This window comes from Microtus pennsylvanicus, chromosome 1 (assembly GCF_037038515.1).
Source record: "Microtus pennsylvanicus isolate mMicPen1 chromosome 1, mMicPen1.hap1, whole genome shotgun sequence".
In the NCBI taxonomy this organism is placed as follows: domain Eukaryota; kingdom Metazoa; phylum Chordata; class Mammalia; order Rodentia; family Cricetidae; genus Microtus; species Microtus pennsylvanicus.
The window spans coordinates 80,364,233-80,382,472 of record NC_134579.1 but is presented as its reverse complement, the minus strand read 5'-3'; the positions used below and the strand labels follow the sequence as shown (position 1 = coordinate 80,382,472).

Sequence of the window (18,240 nt, the reverse complement as noted above, 5' to 3'; positions counted from 1 at the left end):
CATAGAATCTTCATCCAGCAACTGATGGAAACAGAGGCAGAGACCAGCATCGGAGCACTGCCAAATTCCAGGTGAAGAGTGAGAGGAATGAGAATATGAGCAAAGAGGTCAAGATCATGATGGGTATACCCACTGAAGCAGTCTATCTGATGTAATTGGAGCTCACAAACTCCAGCTGGACTGGGAAGGAACAAGCATGGAACCAAACTTGTCCATCTGAATGTGGTTGACAGTTACATGGCTGGGGCAGACTGAGGGGCCACTGGTAGTGGTGCCAGGATTTATCCCTACCGGATGTACTGGCTTTTAGGGAACCTATTCTCTTTGAATGGATACTTTGTTCAGCCTAGATATCGTAGGGAGGGCCTTGGACCTTTCCCAAAGCAATGTGCCTTACCCTCCCTGAGGATTAGAGGGGATATAGTGAGAGGAGGGTGTATTGAGGGAATGGGAGGAGGGAAGAGAGGGGGAACTTGGATTGGTATTTTTTAAAAATTTAATAAATTTTGTAAAAAATCATAGTATTCCCCTTAGGTACATATAATTAATTTATTAATTATATCTAAAAATTTGAAAAGAATTACATGAATAGTAAAAATTATATGTTTTTAAATAAAATACATGACTATTTTGAATACCAAAAAAAGAATCTGCAATTGATCTCTCCTATTTTATAACTTTTATGGCCTATTATTTCATAAACCTATTTTATAGCCTAAATAACTAAAAGAATCTCCTCTTTATATTTTTTTTCAGGAAAAACTGTAATCCCAACAAGGAAAAATACTTTTTACTTTCACCAACATTCTAAAGTATTTACATTTGAATCAGATAATAAAATGCATCTATGTAAAGTATAAATTGAGGAAATTGTTGTGTATCATTTCAAATGGTTGATGTACAAATTATAGGCACAGGTTAAGGCTATTTAACATTCCCTGTGGGAGAATCTTCCATTAATATTCTCTAACATGCTGAGAATTATTATAAGTAGACACCATTAAGCAAATTTTTCTCTGTCTTCTTCTTGTAAAGGTATAGTGAAGATTCAACCTTTTAAATCAATAATTATAAGAGGTCATCCTTTAGGCAATAAAGAAGGCAATGGAATTCTAGACCATAGAGAGCCCTTTGACTGGATTACCTTATTAACAGTTCTTAGATCTGTTACCATTCTCCATTCTCCACATTTCTTTTTAACAACAAATACAGAATTACAAGGGCTGGTTGGTTCTTCAATAGGCTGAGCATTTAGCGTCTCCTTTTCCAGCTGTTCTAAGGCCTGCAGTTTTCCTGTTGTCAAAGGTCATTGAACAACCCATACAGGTTTTTCAACCATTTTAAAGACAGGGATGCTGATGACTTTAGAAGATCAGCAGCTGTTGTCCCCTGTTCTTGTACAATATGAATCATAGGTGACTTCTCTTTACAATACCTTCTAATATTTTCTCAGAATCATAAGTTAATATATTGTTTGTTTCTAAGATTGGGGAAATGTTAATATGAGTATTTCATTGCTATAACAAATCACACCCCTACAAATTCATTGCTATGTTAGCAACATATGGTTTTGATTTTCCAATCTGTCTTTGTGGCCGTATGCATTTGACCCTTCTCATGCTCTGTTTTACCTGAGATAAAGCTCCAATCCTCAAATGCATTTACCTCTTAAAGAGGTCAATTTTGATGCCAAGATTCTGTTACATGTATTGTTACATTCACACCTGTGTCTTCCAGACCTTCAATGGTAATGTCATTTATTTGTAATTTAATTTGGTCTTTGTTCATATAAAGTTTGGAAGTTTGCCAAAATACTTGCTTTATGGTTTTTCCTGAATTATTTGTTTTCTCTTCTATAGCTAGTGTATCATCCAGAGAAGTATGGTTTCTTACAATAGGCACCAGGTTCTTTAATTCTTTGGAAAGGAATTTCCTCTATGATGACCGAAAACAACTGAACTGAGCTTGGCTTGGGGCCATGTGAGATGCCCTTCAAGGAATTTCCTGACAGCAAAAGGTTACCTTAGATGTCATTAGTACAATGCCTGCCTTTGCCACACCTTCTGCATAATCCAGAAGGGAGGGACATTCTGTTTGAATTATGCTTAGAAAATAACACCGTTTATACTAACGCCCTGTTTTCAGTTCACATTAATGTTGCCTTGCTTGCCACAGTTGAAACACTTGACACTTAGATTTTTCTTCAGAACTCTGGAAATCACCTCTCCTATCGAAGCATCATCATGGTCATGAGATTTAATATGGATTATTTCTCAGACCCATTTCCCCAAGTGTTTTGATCTTACCTTTAAAGGCATAATTATCCTTTGCATTAAGAATTAGCATGTTCGAAAGCCAGAGATTCAATTATCATTTGTCTAGCTTCTGATTTTGGTATCATTTTCTTTACCACTGATATCAATCTTGTATGAAATTAGTGAAGGTTTCTTTTGGGTCCTGTATGACCTTAGTAAATTACTCAATCTTCTTTCTTTTGCAGTTCTGCCCCAAGCAGTCAGAGCTGCTGCATGGCAAACCGCCAGGAATTGGCCATCATATAGGAATTGCCTTTCTCTATTAGAAGCTAAAGATAAATAGTAACCCAACTGTAAACTCTCCCATATATGATTGTGACCTGCTTTCAATAAATGCTGGTACAATAGTAGCATAATGCTTTTGGAAGTAACCAACCAATATTAGGTTAGACTTAAGACCCACCCCACAAGATAGAGTCCAACCAATGCTGTTGGGTGGCAAATAACCTGAGATTAGATAGTCCAGCGACCCACATGAGAACCAAATATTACTGTTCCACTAAAAGAACAGCAATAAAATAACTCCCAGTGACATTTTATTGTACTCTTAGATGAGTGTCTTGTTTAGCCATCATCACAGAAGCTTTTATCCATAGGAAACTGAAACAGATATGGACACCATGTACCTAAAATTGGAAAATATGCAGAGAAAGTGTTCTTTTAACTTTCAGTCATAAATGAGATGTCTCCCTCAAATACATCTCCACAGGACTCAGGAAATCCTATGGAAGGGGAGGCAGGAGGATTTTAAGATCTAGAAGGCATGGAGGATACCAACAAAACAAGGGCACGTAGACACATCAGGAATGACACACATATGAATTCACATAGTCTGGCAGCATTCACAAGGCATGCACATGTCTAAGCCAGATAAGGTCTTAGCACTGAAAGGCAAAGTAAACACAAGTCCCATTCCCTAATCCAAAGGCTTTCTCCAGTTGATAACCATTACAAAGGAAAAAAATCAGTTTTTTTTCCAATGGAGTCTCATTGGGTATACAGTCCACACTTAAGGGCAGGTCTCATGTCCAGCAGAAGATGACCAACACAACATGAATCCCATAATATTTTTGGAGAATTTTTTGTTTTGTAATGCATTATCTGGGCATTTTCCACTTAAAGAACACTCTGTCCCTATCTGTCTGTCCATCCATCCATCTCTCTGTCTCTCTATCTTCACACATTGATACATACATACATATGTATGCATATATTTATCACCCATTGATACATAAATATATACATATATGTATACACACATATATTAATTTTCAATTTTGTTTATATGGGTTTTCTTTGTGGGTGAAAGTGTGTCTCTATGTCTGTAAATGTTTCTTATACTTTGTCTTTGACTCTTTTGACTCTGTTTTTTTTTCTATTGGGTTTTAAAGATCTTATACTATTATTTTATAATAATATTATTGTTTTGTTTTCCAACTAAAAAGAGAATGAAAGGTATGAATTTGGATAGGTGGGACAGTGAGGGGGGACCTTGGAGGAGTAGGGGAAGGCAAAACCATAATTAGAATATATTGAATAAAAAAATCTATTTTCAATAACAAAACAATAACATCAAATACTAATAGAATCAATTCTCCAATTAAAACACACAGATTGACCTGACAGATTAAAAAACAAAGTCCATCTATCTTTGATTACCAAGAGACACATCTTGTTTTTAAAGATATTTACCAGCTTAAAGTAATAGACAAAATTACTCCAAAAAAAAGGGACCAAGTAAGAAACAGGCATTGCTAAACTAGTATCTGACAAAAAAGACTTCAAACTAAAACTAATGAGAAGAGATGATGAAAAACACTTCATTCTAATAAAGGGAAGAGTTAACCAGATCTTTTACTACCCAGAAAAAGAATGTTCCTTATACTCATTAGAGATATTCCATGCCAAGGATGGTATTGTGATTGTAGATGATAATAGTGGGTATAATTCAGTGACAGCACAGTATGAAAGAGGGTTAGGAATGTTTTAATAATAAGGAGAGAATTGAGTCTCAGAAAGGAGAAGCTAGAATGAAGAAAACTAGAATAATTTTGTTCTCTTTGAAGCTAAGAAACTAGTAAATAGAAATAAATTAGAAATAGTTATTGGGATATGGAGTAGAAGGAGTAATATGGAAGATGTAGGCAGCACTGATGTGTGCACACAGAGTATTTCTAGGCATTATCTATTTGAAAATAAGACAAAAATAAAGAAATGAAAAAATGAACTTACTGATGATAGAGGCTGTCACTGCTTGGATCTTCAGTGATGGAATCATATACAATAGTATGCAGTGGGAAAAATGCAGTAACCACCATATCCCCACCCTTATACACACTGACTCCTGTCTTTGTAGAACAGTGAGAACGGTCAAAGGAGTAGGCAGAGCTGTAATACTGCAGAGCCGGAAACATAAAAAGCAGAGGGAACATCATGGAGTATCTATAAAGTCAAACTCTGTAGAGTTTGAATTTTCAGAGCCAGTAGGTATATATATATCCCATGTATCTGTGCCTTTTATGTAAATTCCAATTTTACTTGAACCACTCTCATTCCCAAAGCTCCTTCTACTCAGATTTCTAATATTCCCCTGACAGATCCTGAAAAACATTCTTCCTTGGAGGATCACATCTGGGGTCCAACTTCCAGGTTAAAAATATTACCACATAATGGAAAATATGATTGAGGCTCATGTTCTCCAGTCCCTGGTGCCATGATTTCATCTAGTTTCACTAACAACAGGGCATCCCCGTGAGATGAATCACTCCTGGAAAGACTTGACCAAGCTTGTGTCAAAAAAATTTTCCCTTCAGCTATAGATGAAAATATTGTCATGAGGGATGGGGAATGGTTAGTTATGAATAGTCAGTGGATAGTTATGTTTTTTATCATTCACAAAGCCTTGGGTTTAATCCCTGGCAGTACATAAGCTGAGCATTGTTATGAGCATCTGTAATCTTAGCACTGGAGGATCAAGAGAAAGGAGAAGCAGGGGGTCAAGATTATCTTTATATACTTAGGATGCCTAAGATCTACCTGTACTAGAGATTATGCTCCAAAAAGTGTTCTTATAATCCATCTATAAATCCACAGCACTTATTTTGCCTAATGTTGTGGTTTTCTTATAGTATGTGGTGTACCTGTCCCTCCCACCCTCTAAAACCAACAGAAAATCAACAGGAAACATTAGCAAATTCTTCTACCACTAAGAACATTGAAAACAAAATATATAGACATATATCTGTTGTCCTTGAGCAAGGGAAAATATCAGGGAAGTGAAATAACTCAATGTCATATTGTAGTGATATATTATGTCATCATATACTTTCTAAATAATGATGTATCCTACTAGGTTTATAAAATGTGCCAAGTTCTAATCCACATAAATTATTAATAATATGAGAAATAGCATGGCTAGGATAAAGCACGGAGTATATGGGACCTATTTGTCCTTTGTTTTCTACTTCCTCTCAGCCTAATGATGCTTTACAAATAAAGGCTACTAGCTTTTTGTGTATTTATGTGTGTCTGTGTTTGTGTGTGAACATCATGTGAAAGCCAGAGGTTGTAATTAGATGTCTTTCTTAACTCCTCTACATCTTAGCTTTTCGAAACAGAGTTTCTTAGTGAAACCAGAACTCTCTAATTTAGGTAGACCAAATGGGCAAATGCCTTCACAAGGAAGTACTGGGATTACAAGTGTTCAGTTTTTTTTATGTCAGAACTAGTGACTACAAATTTTTAAAAAATAATACTTTAAATGGGTGGGTAGTGGTGGTGCACACCTTTAATCCCAGCACTCAGGAGTTAGATGCGGATGTCTGTGAGTTCAAGGAAAGCCTGGTCTACAAGAGCTAGTTTCAGGACAGGCACCAAAGTTACAGAGAAACCTTGTCTTGAAGCCCCCCCCAAAAAAAACCTTTAAATAGCTTTTACTTGGAAACATGTCAATATTATTCTTTCAAAAGGCATCTATCACAAAGACAGAAAGGTATAGAATAAACAATGAATTCCAAAAATTTTTTTTTGTGAAAATGTTGATTTGCAACACTTTAATTCTCTACAACACTGAATATTGAATAAAGATCCTCTTGCATTCTAGGCAGGTGATTTTCTAAGGGATATTACCAGTCCATAAATCCATATTTGTTTCATGCTATGATGTTGAAACTATGGGTTTATAGGTTTAAATTACTGCTAAGCAGTAATGCTTTTGTACACTAGAAAGATTTGTCAATTGCATTGTTTTAATAAAATTTTGATTGTCCAATAGCCATGCAGGAAGTATAAGCAAGACAGCCAGACTAAGAGGATTCTGGGAAGAGAAAAGGCAGAGATTCAGTCACCAACCAGATGCAGAAGAATCAAGATGAGACGACCTCACTGAGGAAAAGTAACAAGTCATGTGGCTAACCATAGACAAGGATTATGGGTTAATTCAAGTTGTAAGAGCTAGTTAATCATGAGCCTGAGATAATAGGCCAAACTGTTTATAATTAATATAAGCCTATGTTTGTTTCTTTAGAACTGAATGGCTGTGGGCCTGGGTTGGACAGAAATTTCCATCTACAAATGGTACCAAAATGATTGGCAAGAATTTTCACATAAAGTCTGAGAAACCTTTTTTCTTTTTTTTTTTTAATGAGGATTCTAGACAGACAAGAACAGAGTCAGGTACAGCTTTTTGGTAACAATCTTTTCTCCAGTAGGCTCTGTTTTCTAGAAAGAAGCAGAGATGAGGCTCCTTTTAAAGAGTCTTCCTTACTCAGCTTTAGTTGAAAAACTTCACAGTTTGTTTAAGAGGCCTTTCCAACAAACACTTAAATGGTGTTTATGAGCAGCTGGCAGCATTCTTCTTTGTGGTGGCACGAACCAAAAAACAGAGTTGTGGCAATAAATCTGGCTCCTGCCAGTAACTCCATTATGAAACCAGAATCATCTCAGAAATCTCATGTATGTGGTGGAGCCTGCTGCCAAGGCTGCTGCTTTAATCCCAGTTCTGCTGCTTAGCTGTTTAAGGATTCATGTTGTCAGAAGATGGTAGAGACATACTCTAAAGACTCTATATTTGGATGGAAAAATAACCTTTAAGTGATCTACAGTGTTTTGAAAATAGACATAGGGTTGGGAGAGAAAGGAGCAACAGCTGCTGAAAGGCATTTGATTATAAATCTGCTAAATTAATCCACCCTATATATTTAAAAAATGCCTTGACAAGCCGGGCGGTGGTGGCGCACGCCTGTAATCCCAGCACTTGGGAGGCAGAGGCAGGCGGATCTCTGTGAGTTCAAGGCCAGCCTGGTTTACAAAGGGAGTTCCAGGACAGGCTCCAAAGCTACAGAGAAACCCTGTCTCAAAAAACCAAAAAAAAAAGCCTTGACTTCAAAATTTAAATAAAAAGATCTGTTACCTTGGAGAATAAGTTTACATTTGTTTCCAGAGAAAACAAGAGGCTGTGGATTCATTCTTGGTTAAGAAAAATATGTTTGATTGAAAAATACACCCTGAAATATTTCAAAGCACCTCTGTTGCAGTTTCTTCTGAGTTCTGCAAGGAGAACAGCTTCAAGGCTTCTGGTTGAGATGATGCAGTCTCACAGAATATTGCACCTAGGACTGGACCATGATACTTATTTTTCGTTGAATCTCCATAAGATTACCATAGCCCCCAATCAGCAGAAAAAAGCCTAGAAAACTATGCCCATATTCCTAAAAATTAGATTATGGATGTTTGTCTTTGCTTAGTATGTTAGTTACAAATTGTTATAGATAGTAGAGCAGACCAAGATAGGAGGGACCACACACCCAGTGCGGCACCCCACTCTCCAGGCCCTCCATATTGAGGCATAACCCTGGGCCTCTCTCCCACCTGCCTCAGCTTTTCTAGCGATCCAGAAGGCAAGCTTCCAGCAGGTAGGCTGCTCCAACACCCAAACCCATCCATTGGACCCTGCAAGCTGAAAGTCCCACTCTGCCCCCATACCCTCCTAACCCCCGTGACCACAGAGGAACTCTGAAATACAGGCTGTAACTATATAGACAGGACTAAATGGGGAGTGGCCCCCCACCTTGTGGGGCACCCCACTATCTAGGCCCTCTATAACAGGACAAAACACCAGGCCCCTATCCTACCTGCCTCATCTTCTCTAACTAATCAACAAGCAAGCTTCCTGGTGAGAGGCTGCTCTAATAACTCCACCCCATTCATTGGACCCTGTAAGCTACAAGCCCTACTCTACCCCAAACCCTCTTATCTTTTGTAACATCAGAGGAATTCTGATACACAGGTACAACTATACACAGTGGACCAAGAGGTAGGTGACCACACACCCAGTGGAACATCCCAATCTCTAAGCCCTTCATACCTGGGCAAGACCCTGGACCTCTCCCCTAACTGCCACAACTTCTCAAGACAGTCAGCAGGCAAGCTTCCTGCAGGTAGGCTGGTCCAACACCCCATCCCATCAACCAAACCCGGCAAGCTACAAGTCCACTCTGCTCCCAAATCCTCCAGTCCCCAACAAGCTCAGAGGAACTCTAAAACACAGGAACTATACAGAAAGGACCAAGAGAGGAACTCTGAAACATAGGTGTGGCTACCTAGAGAGGACCAAGAGAGGAAGACTGAGGCACAGGCTGCGACAGGACAGAGAGGACCAAAACAATGATCCAAGAGAGCAGACCAAGAGAGACCTCAGCATTGACACAGTGATGTTACAGACCAAGAACAGTTCCCAAAGACACAGACAACAACTCTAAGGATTGGATCAAGAGGCAAAGACCTAGCTGGAGCCAACTGGAGGAAGAGATAGGTAGGTGCCAATGCAAAAATTCATTCAACAACCTAAAAAGCAAGATGGTGATACCAAAGTCCAGTGGTCATTCAACAGGAAGACATGATCATTCTAATCCAGAAGAAGCAGAAGAAAATCAGGTTAAATATAAATTTATGAGGATGATGTAGAACTTTTAAGAGGAAATCAAAAAATTTCTTTAATGAAATGGAGAAAAAGACAAACAAAAATTGGAAGAAATCAAAAAAGTCTCTTAAAAAAACCTCATGAAAGTCAAGAAAAAAACAATCAAAGAGGTGAGTCAAACAGTCCAAGTCTTAAAGAATGAAATAGAGGCAATAAAGAAACACAAACCAAACAAATTCTGGAAATGGAAAATCTAGGTAAATGAATGGAAACTACAGAGAAAAGCATAACCAACGGAATACGAAAGATGGAAGAGAGAATATCAGGTGTTGAAGATACTATTGAGAAAATAGATTCATCAGTCAAAGAAAATATTAAATCCAATAAATTCTTAACATAAACATCCAGAAAATCTGAGACACTATGAAAAGTCCAAACCTTTGAATAATAGAGATAAAAGGAGGAGAAGAAATTCAGCTCAAAGGCAAAGAAAATATATTCAATAATATTACAGAGCAAAACTTTTCAGCCTAAAGTATGATATTCCTATGAAGGTACAAGAAGGTTTCAGAACACACACACACACACACACACACACAAGATCTCTTGCCATATAATCATCAAAACACAAAACATACAGAATAAAGAAAGAATATCAAGAGCTACAAAGTAAAAATGTCAAGTAACATATAAAGGCAGATCTATCAGAATTACACCTGACTTCTCAGTAGAAACCATGAAAGCCAGAAGGTCCTGGACAGATGTGCTGCAGAAACTAAGAGACCACTGATGCAAGCTCTGACTACTGTATCCAGGAAAATTTTCAACCACAACCAATGGAGAAAGATATTTCATGACAAAACCATATTTAAACAATACCCATCCTCAAATCCAGGAATACAAATATACTTGAAGGAAAACTCCAATGCAAGGAAGCTAACTGCTCCCACAATAACACAGGCAAAAGATAACCTCACACCAGCCAACCCCAATGAAGCAAAACAAACTAACCATACCACTGAAAAAAGTAACAAGAATTAACAATGGACTCAATACAACTATAAACAGACACAGGCTCAGAGAATGGATATGAAAGCAGATTCTTCCTTCTGCTGTATACATACCTTAACCCTAAAGATGGACACTACTTCAGGGTTGTGGTTTGTGAAAAGATTTCCAATCAAATGATCCTAAGAAACAGGTGGGTGCAGTGATCCTAATATCGAACAAAATAGACTTCAAACTAAAATCAATCAGAAGGGATGGAGAACTCATCACAGGAACATTCCATCAAGATGAAGTCTCAATTCTGAACATCTATGCCCCAAATACAAAAGAACTCATATATGTAAAAGAAACATTTCTATAGCTTAAACCATACATCCAACCACACACACTAAGAGTAGAAGATGTCAACACTCCACCCTCCCCAAAGGGCAGCTCAACCAGACAGAAACTCAACAGAGAAATAAAAGAACTAACAGATATCATGACTCAAATGGGCTTAACAGACATCTATAGAACATTTCAACCAAACACAAAAGAATATAACTTCTTCTCAGCACCTTATGAAATCTTCTCTAAAATTGACCACATACCCAGTAACAGAAAAAAACTCAAAAGATAAAAAAAATGGAACAACCCCCTGTATCTTATGGGATCACCATGGTTTAAAGTTAGAAGTCAACAACAGTACAATTTTTAGAAAGCCTACAAACTCATGGAAATTGAACAATCCTAATTGAATCAACCCTGGGTCAAGGAAGAAATAAAGACAGAAATTAAAGACTTCCTATAATTCAATGAAAATGAAGACACAACACACCCAAACCTATGGGTTAGTATGAAAACAGTGCTAAGAGGAAAGATTATAAAACTAATGTGCATACATAAAGAAAGTGGAGAAATCTCACAATAGTGACTTTACAGCACATCTGAAAGCTCTAGAAAAAAAAACAGACTCACCTTGGAGGAGTCAGTGACAGGGAATAATCAAATTGAGGACTGAAATCAATAAAATATAGAAACAAAGAAAACAATACAAAGAAGCAGTGAAACAAAGAGCACCTCAAACAAAAAATCAATAAGATAGACAAATTCTTATCGAGATTAATCAAAAGGCAGAGAGAGAACATCCAAATTAGCAAAATCAGAAATGAAAAGATCATAACAACAGACACCATGGAAACACAGAGAATGATTAGGTCATATTTCAAAAACTTCTACTCCACATAAATGGAAAATTCTAAAAGAAATGAGTAATTTTCTGGATAGGTACCAAATACAAAATTAAATCAAGACAAGGTGAGCAATTTAAATAAACACATGGTCTGCAATGAAGTAGAAGCAGTCATCAAAATCCTCCCAACAAAAAGTAAGTAAATAAAAGCCCAGGGCCAGATGTTTTCAGTCCAGAATTCTACTAGACCGTCAAAGAAGAGCTAATACTTATACTTGCTGTGGGACAATGATCTGTACCCTGTCAATTGTATTTTAATAAATTGCTGATTGGCCAGTAGCCAGGCAGGAAGTATAGGTGGGACAGCCAGGCAGGAAGTATATGTGGGGAAACAAGAATAGGAGAATTCTGGGAAGAGGAAAGATTCAGTCTGCAGTTATCACCCAGCCACAAAGGAGGCAAGATGAGAATCCCTTGCTGATAAAGGTACCAAGCCACATGACTAATACAGAAAAGAATTATTGGTTAGAATATAGGATGTCAGAGTTAATAAGAAGCCATAGTTACTAGGCCAACCCGTTTATACTTAATGTAAACCTCTGTGTGCTTATTTGGGACTGAACTGCTGTGGTACTAGGCAGGACAGAAATCTCTGTCAACATATGCTTGTCAGAGTGTTCCACAAATAAGAAACATAGCCATCCTTTTTATGAAACTACAGTTTCCCCGATGTCAAAACCACACAAAGACTCAACCAAGAAAGAAAATTACAGAACAATCTTCCTTATTAACTCAACAAGACACTAGCAAGTTGAAACCAAGAGCACATTTAAAAAAAAATCACACACCATGATCAAGTCAACTTCATTCCAGAACTGCTGGAATGATTCAACATTGGAAAATTTATCGATATAATCTACCATATAAATAAACAGAAAGAAAAAAGTATATGATCATATTATTAGATGCTGAAAAATCATTCCACAAAATCTAACACTCTTTCATTATGAAGGTCCTCAAGAGATCAAGGATAAAAGAAATATATGTAAATATAATAAAAACAATATAGAATATGCTGTTTGCCAAAATCAAATTAAATGGAGAGAAACTCAAAATGATTCCACTAAAATCAGGAACAAGAAAAGGGTGAACACTCTCTTTATATCTATTCAAAATAGCTCTAGAAATTCTGGATAGACCAATAAGACAACAAAAGGAGATCAAGGGAATTCAAATTGGAAAGCAAGAAGTCAAACATTCACTATTTGCAGATGATATAATAGTATATATAAGTGACCCCCAAAACTCTACCAGAGAACTCCTACAGGTGATAAATATCTTCTGTAATGTTGCAGGATACAAGATCAACTAAAAAAAAAATCAGTAGCCCTGCTATAAACAAAAGATAAAGAAGCTGAGGCATAAATCAAAGAAACATCACTTTTCACAATAGCCACAAATAACATAACATATCCTATGGTAACACTAACCAAAGAAGTTAGAGACTTGTTCAATAAGAACTTTAAGTTTCTAAAGAAAGAAATTGAAGAAGATACCAGAAAATGGATAGATCTCCCAAGCTGTTGGATAGGTGGGGTGAATATAATAAAAATACCAACCCTACCAAAAGAAATCTATAGATTCAATGCAATCCCCATTTAAATCCCAACACAATTCTTCACAGACCTTGAAAGAACAATGATCAACTTCGTATGGAAAAAAAAACAGGATAACCAGAACAATTCTGTACAATAGAGGAACTTCCAGAGACATTACCATTCCTGAATTCAAGCTCTATTATAGAACTACAGTAATGAAAACAGCTTGGAATTGGCAGAAAAACAGACAGTTTGACCAATGAAGTCAAATTGAAGACCCAGATATTAATCTACATGCCTATCAATACCCAATTTTTGACAAAGAAACTAAAATCATATAATGGAAAAAAAGAAAGCATTCTTCAAAAAATGGTGCTGGCATAATTGGATGTCAACATGTAGAAAAATGCAAATAGATCCATACTTATTCCCATGCACAAAACTCAAGTCCAAATGAATTAAAGACCTCAATATAAATCTGACCACGTGAACCTTATAGAAGATAAAGTGGGAAGTAACCTTCAATGAATGAGCACAGGAGACCACTTCCTAAATATAACACTAGTAGCACAGACACTGAGGACAAAAATAAATAAATGGTACCTCCCAAAACTGACTAATTGCTAAAGACATCTATTTTCTTGCAATTAGTGACTTTCACTGCAATCTACTCTGAAACATATTTCATGATAGCTGCCTAGTTACCCATGGATGTTAGACCTCACTTTCCTCCTTAAGGTCTATGTTTATTGACCCACAGGTCAGGAGGCAAGATCATAAAAATTTCTTTGTTCAGATCTAATGCTTGGTGCCCCTGCTGTAAAAGGTGGGCTCAGAAACTAGCCTTTTGCCACAGCCTAACAAATATTATCTCTGGCTGTGGTCTCAGCTAGTTGATAAGCTTCTGTGCCCCACAGTGTTTTTTATTTTTATTTTTAAGTTTGCTTCTGGTTTTCCTGGGATCTGGTTTCTGGAATAAAATTTGCTTCTGGTTTTATTAGACTTGGTGGTGTTCCCATCTTTGTGCAACCCCCCAGTATCCAACAATCCCAGCTAAGACCCTAAGCAATAGAGGAGAGATTGCCCAATCTTGACTTGCCCTATAGTAAGACTGATGAATATCTTAAATATCACCATAGAACCTATATCCAGCAACTGATGGAAACAGAGGCAGAGAACCACATCGGAGCACTGGCCTGACCTCCCAAAGTCCAGTTGAAGAGTCAGAGGAATGAGAATGTGAGCAAAGAGGTCAAGACCATGGTGGGGACACCCACTGAAACAGTCTACCTGAGCTAATGGGAGCTCACCAACTCCAGCTGGACTGGGAAGGAACAAGCATAGGACCAAACTAGTCCCTCTGAATGTGGCTGACAGTTGCATGGATGAAGCAGACTGAGGGTCCACTGTCAGTGGCACCAGGATTTATCCCTACTCTACGTACTGGCTTTTGGGGAACCTATTCTCTTTAGATGATACCTTGTTCACCCTAGGACCTGCCCCCAAAGAAATGTGTGTTACCCTCTCTGAGGATTGCATGGGGATGGGGTGGGACTTTATATAGAGGTATGGGATGAGGAGAGGGAGTAGGAACTAGGATTGGTATGTATAATATAAAATATAACTTGTTTTCTTTTTTAAAAATAAAGAAAAAAGAAAAAAATTTAAAAACTAATATTGGAATTATTTCAGAGACACCACAGTCAGAAAGAGGGTTAAGAATGGTTGAATAATGAGAAAATTGAGTCTCAGAAAGGAGAAGCTAGAATGAAGAAAATTAGAATGCTTTTGTTCTTTTTGGAGCAAAGAAAGTAGAAATTAATTTAAAAAAGTTCTTGAGATAAAGAGTAGAAAGAGCAGTATGGAAGATGTACATAGCGCTGATGTATGCACACATAGTATTTCTAGGCATTATATATTTAAAAATAAGACAAAAAATGAAGAAATGAAAAAATGAACTTACTGATGATAGAAGATGTCATTGTTTGGATCTTCAGACACGGAGTCAAAGAAAATAGTATGCAGTGGGAAAAATGCAGCAACCACCATATCCCCACCCTTGTAGACACTGACTTCTGCCTTTGTTACACAGTGAGAATGATCAAAGGAGTAGACAGAGCTGGAATACTGCAGAGCCAGAAACATAAAACGCAGAGGGAACATCATGGAAGTATCTATAAAGTCAAACTCTCTAGAGTTTGAATTTTCAAAGCCAGTAGGTGTATACATATCCCATGTATTTTTGCCTGTTTATGTAAATTCCAATTTTCTTTTTGGCTATGATGACCACTGTCATTCCCAAAGTCCCTTCAACTCAAATTTCTAATATTCCCTTGATGGATTCTGAAAAACATTCTTCCCTGGAGCATCACATCTGGGGTCCAACATCCAGGTTTAAAAATAGCACATAATGGGAAATAAGTTTGAGGCTCATGTTCTCCAGTCCCTGGTGCCATGATATCATCCAGTTCCACTGACAACAGGGCTCCCCACTGAGAAAAAGATCTTCTGGAAAAAGATTGGCCAAGCTGGTGTACAGAGACTTTTGCCTTCTGCTATGGATGAAAATATTGTCATGAGGGATGGGGAATGGGTAGTTACGGATAGTCAGTAGATAGTTATGTTTTTCTATCATACGAAAAGTCTTGGGTTTGGTCCCCAGCACCACATAAACTGAGCATTATTATTAGCATATGGAATCTCAGCACTGAAGATCAAGAGACAGGAGAATCAGAGAGTCAAGGTCATCTTTATATACTTAGGATGGTTAAGGTCTACCTGTACTAGAGATTATGATTCAAAAAGTATTTTTTTGCGATATGTCCGTAGCATTTATTTTGCCCATTTTTTGTGGTTTTCTTATAAGATGTGGTATATCTGGCCCTCATCCCCTCTGAAATAGAAGAAAATCAACAGAAAATATTAGTAAAGTCTTCTACCACTAAGAACATTGAAAACAAAATATATAAACATATATCATTTGTCCTGGAGCAAAGGAAAATATCAGGGAAATGAATTAATTCAGCATCATATTATAGTGGCATATTATGTTATCACATCTTTACTAAATGATGATGTATTTTGTTTGGCTTATAAATTGTGCCATGTTCTAATCCACATAAATTATTAATAATATGAGAAACCACATGGCTAATAAAGCATGAAGTGTACGGAACTTATTTGTTCTTTGCTTTCAATTTCTCCCAACCTATAATGCTTTGAAAACAAAAACTACTAGAGTTTTGTGTGTGTGTGTGTGTGTGTGTGTGTGTGTGTGTGTGTGTGTTTGTGTGTGGACATTATGTAGAATTAGATATTTTTCTTACCACCTCTACACCTTAATTTTTTGATAGTGTTTCTTATTGAAACCAGACCTGCCTAATTTAGGTAGACCAAATAGGCAAATGACTTCACAAGGAAGTGCTGGGATTACAAGTGTTTTTTTTTTAATGAACTAAACTCACGATCTAATTATTTTATGGTCAGCTTATTCTACAGAGTGAGTTCTAGGACAGCCAAGCATACACAGAGAAGCCCTGTCAAAAAAAAAAAAACCCCAAAATTGAAGAAAAAATTATAAAAATTTAGAAAAACAAACCCATGCAAAGATGGAAAATACAGAGAGGGGTGAGTGTCTGCCTGCCGGGCAGGCCTGAAGGTCTCCGCAAGGGAGTGCAGGCACCTTCAGCTTGTGCTGCAGGGTCTCCCGTGTCCTACTCGACCCTGCCCTGCTCGCCACATTCACCCTTTTGTCCACGGTGTTCTTGGGCTATCAGGCGTCCCTGTTTCAGTCCTGAGGAGTTCCATCTGGACGGGTGAGTGTGTGCTATCCCGGGGTGGCCTGTCCCAGAAGAGAGCACAACCCTGTCTTCCTCAGTTCCTGCTGCCGGGATGTCTTTGTTACACACGACCCAGCCTCCTCCAAGCCTGCCCTGTAGTCTGCATGGTCCTTGGCTCAGGAACAGTTTCCTGTTCCTACACTAAGGCTACCCACCCAGAGGGGTAAGGGTCTGCCTGGTGGGCAGGCCTGAAGGTCCCAGCAAGGGAGTGCAGGCACCTTCATCTTGTACTGCAGGGTCTCCTGTGTCCTACTCAACCCCGCCCTGCTCTCCACATTAGCCCCTTTGTCCTCCGTGTCCTTGGGCTACCAGGCATCCCTGTTTCAGTGCTGAGGAGATCCATCCAGACAGGAACAGTTCCTGCTCCTGCACTGAGGAGATTCACCCAGAGAGTCAGTCACAGCAAAGACTGGACCAAGACACCAGGCCTCTCCTGGCTCCATTTGAAGGAAAAGATGGGCAGGCGCCAATGCAAGAATTCCTCCAACAACCTGAAAGGCAACATGACATCACCAGAATCCAGGGATCCCAAAACAAGAAGAATTGAACACCCTACTCCAGAAGAAATAGAAGAAATCGACTTTTAACGGAACTATATGAAAATAATAAAGGACCTTAAAAAGGAGGTGAAAAACTGCCATAAAGAAATAGAGATGACAAACAAAAAGGTAGAGAAAATGAATAAATCTCTCAAAGATACCCAAGAAAAACAAGAAAAAGCAATCAAACAGGTAAGGGAAACGGTTCAAGACTTGAAAAGTGATATGGAGGTAATGAAGAAAACACAAACCGAGGGAAGGCTGGATATGGAAAATCTGGGTAAATGAACAGGAACTATAGAGACAAGTATTACCAACAGAATACAAGAGATAGAAGAAAGAATCTCAGACACAGAAGATACTATAGAGGAAATAAACTCACTGATTAAAGAGCAAAACAAATCCAACAAATTCTTAACACAAAACATCCAGGAAATCTGGGACACCGTGAAAAGACCAAACCTAAGAATAAAAGGGGTAGCAGAAGGAGAAGAATTACAGCTCAAAGGCCCAGAAAATATATTCAACAAAATTATAGAAGAAAACTTTCCCAACCTAAAGAAGGATATTCCTATGAAGGTACAAGAAACATACAGAACACCAAATAGACTGGATCAAAAGAAAGCATCCCCATGCCATATAATAATCAAAACACAAAACATACAGAATAAAGAACAGATATTTAGAGCTGTAAAGGAAAAAAGGTCAAATAACATATAAAGGGAAACCTATCAGAATTACACCTGACTTCTCCATGGAAACCATGAAAGCCAGAAAATCTTGGATCGATATGCTACAGACACTAAGAGAACATGGATGCAAGCCCAGACTACTATACTCAGCAAAGCTGG

At 37.8% G+C, this 18,240-nt stretch overlaps 1 pseudogene; it reads right to left on the bottom strand.

The window, feature by feature from the left end:
* LOC142845914 (vomeronasal type-2 receptor 116-like) overlaps positions 1-4,750 on the bottom strand; it is a 36,892-nt pseudogene extending 32,142 nt beyond the window's left edge.
* Positions 4,751-18,240: the final 13,490 nt, after the last annotated feature.